Raw genomic sequence first — 2,753 nt, 5'->3', positions numbered from 1 at the left:
GAATCTCTATTTTGTTTATTTCCTCCCTAATATTTATGATTTCCTTCCTTCTGCTGCCCTTTGGGGTTTCTTGTTTTTCTTTTTCTAGTTCATTCTGCTGGTGGGTTAAATTGTTAATTTGTGATTGTTCTTCTTTTTTGAGGAAGGCCTGTATGGCTATAAACTCCCCTCTCAGCACTGCTTCTGCTGTGTCCCATAAATTTTGTGTGGTATTGCTTTCCTTTCTTTTGTCTCAAGGTTCTTTTTCATTTCAGCTTTGATTTCTTCTTTGACTCATTCGTTTTTTAGTAACATATTGTTAACTCCCCATGTTTTCCTTTTGTTCTCATTTGTTTCTCTGTTGTTGATTTCTAGCTTCATGGCATTGTGTTCAGAAAAGATGCTTGAGGTAATTTCTATCTTCTTAAAATTGCTGAGGTTCTTTTGTGCCCAAGTACATCATGAATCCTGGAATATGTCCCATGTGTACTTGAAAAGAATGTATATACTAATTTGTGGGGGGGGCAATGCTCTGAAAATATCCACAAAGTGTAATATTTCTATTGTATTTTTTAACTTCTCTGTTGCCTTATTCATTTTCTGTCTCAGTGATAGGTCCAGTGATGTTAATTCAGTGTTGTAAATTCCAACTATGATTAGATTCCCATCACAATCCCCTTTACATCTGTTAGTAATTATTTTATGTACTTAGGTGCTCTTCTATTTGGTGCATATGTATTAACGGGTGTGCTATCCTCATCTTGTATCACTCCTTCAATTATTATAAAATGTCCTTCTTTATCTTTCTTTATGGCCTATGTTTTAAAGACTCTTTTGTCAGAAATCAGTACTGCAACACCTGCTTTTTTGGCTTTTCCATTTGTATGGAATACCCTTTTCCATCCTTTCACTCTCAATCTATATGTATGCTTCTCCCTGAAGTGGGTCTCTTGTATGCAGCATATTGAAGGTTCTTGCTTTATTATGCAGCCTGCCACTCAATGACATTTGACTGGAACATTTAGTCCATTAAATTTACAATAATCGATGATATGTTTTTATTTATTGCCATTTTGACCTTATCTTTGCAGTTGATTTGATATTTCCTCTTTGTTCATTTCATCTTCCTTTTATGGTTTGGTCATTTTCCTTTGAATTATCATGAATTTTATTTAGTTTCACTGACTCCCTGATATGTTTTTGTCTTTTTGTTACCCTTTTATAGAAGTCTTTTATACCATTATTATAACTGCTTTTATTAAACTGATAGTAACAAGATCTCAAACCCATTCTACTGAGAAAGAAAAATTTTAAAAGAAAGACAAAAAAATTCTCTATTTTCCTGCCTCTCTCTCCCACTCTCAATTATTTATATGTCTTTTTTAAAAATTTTATGTTTAATTTAGTTATGATTAATGAGTTATCACCTTTCCAGCTGTGTGTTTAACATTCCTGCAGTATCCTACTTCTTTTGATTTTAGAGTATACCTTTCAATATTTCTTTTAGCATGGGTCTAGTATTGCTAAAATCTTGTAGCTTTTTCTTGTCTGTGAAAACTTTATATCTCCTTCTACCAGAAAGGATACCATTGCTGGTTAAAGTATCCTACGATATAGCATTTTTTTCATTCAGGACTATGAATATATCTTGCCAGTACCTTCTGGCCTGTAGTATTTCTGTAGTGAAATCAGCTGGGAGCCTTATGGGGATTCCCTTGTAACTCACTCTTTGCTATTCTCTTACTGCCTTTAGGATCATTCCTTTATCCTTTTCTATGGCCAACTTAATTATATGTCTTGGTGTGGGTGTATTTGGGTTCTTCCTTTTGGGGACACTCTGAGCTTCCTATACTTGGATATCTGATTCCTTATTTAAATTTGGGAAGTTCTCGGTCATTATTTCTATGAACACCTTAGCAATCCCCTTTAATCTTTCCCCCATTCTGGAACTTGTATCATGCCAAGATTGGCATGCTTTCTATTATCCCATATATTCCTTATGCTTTTTCCATTTGTTTCTCATTGTTTCTCTTGTAGCTCTTCTAATTGGGTGCTGTCAATTGTCCTGTCCTCTAAGTCACTAATTCTTTCCTCTGCGTTATCTAGTCAACATTGCAACACCTTTAGATCAATCCTCATCTCAGTCAACGAGTTTACATATTCTACTCATTTCTTCTTTATAGCTTCCATTTCATTTTTGACATATTTTGTATCTCTAAATACTTTATTTCCTTCAGTCATTTGATCACTCCTCTTCTGAACTCCTGATCTAGTAGGATATCGATGTCTATTTCACTGATCATTCTTTCAGGGAATTTCTTTTGTTCTTTTAATTGGGAATGGTTTCTCTGCTTGTTCATCTTGCTCCTACCTCTCTGGCACTGTGGTGTATGGAGTATCAGTTATCTAATGTGGTCTTAAAGGAGTTTGTCTACCTAATGTCTATGTGATAATACAACTTAGAAAAAAAAAGAGAGAGAGAGACAGAATTTTAAAGAAGTGATAAACAAAAGTTTGAAGACATTGTATAATTCATAATAGAAGATCAAGTTGAAGCAGAGTTTTGAAAAACAATAATAATAAAATTATTTTTTAAAAATTTCAAAGGGATTAAAATGGGTGTGTACATAATTGCCTTAGAAGTAAAAATTAAGAGGTTAATATAAAATGGAACAGTTAAAAACAGATTAAAACTTTGGGGTGGTCCGTGTCCTCCTGGTGACTGTGTATATTTAATGTGAAATCTTTCTGTATTCATCCTGTTTTGGAATCTC

This window comes from Vicugna pacos, unplaced genomic scaffold (genome assembly GCF_048564905.1).
Source record: "Vicugna pacos unplaced genomic scaffold, VicPac4 scaffold_19, whole genome shotgun sequence".
In the NCBI taxonomy this organism is placed as follows: Eukaryota; Metazoa; Chordata; class Mammalia; order Artiodactyla; family Camelidae; genus Vicugna; species Vicugna pacos.
This window is presented reverse-complemented; position numbering follows the sequence as displayed.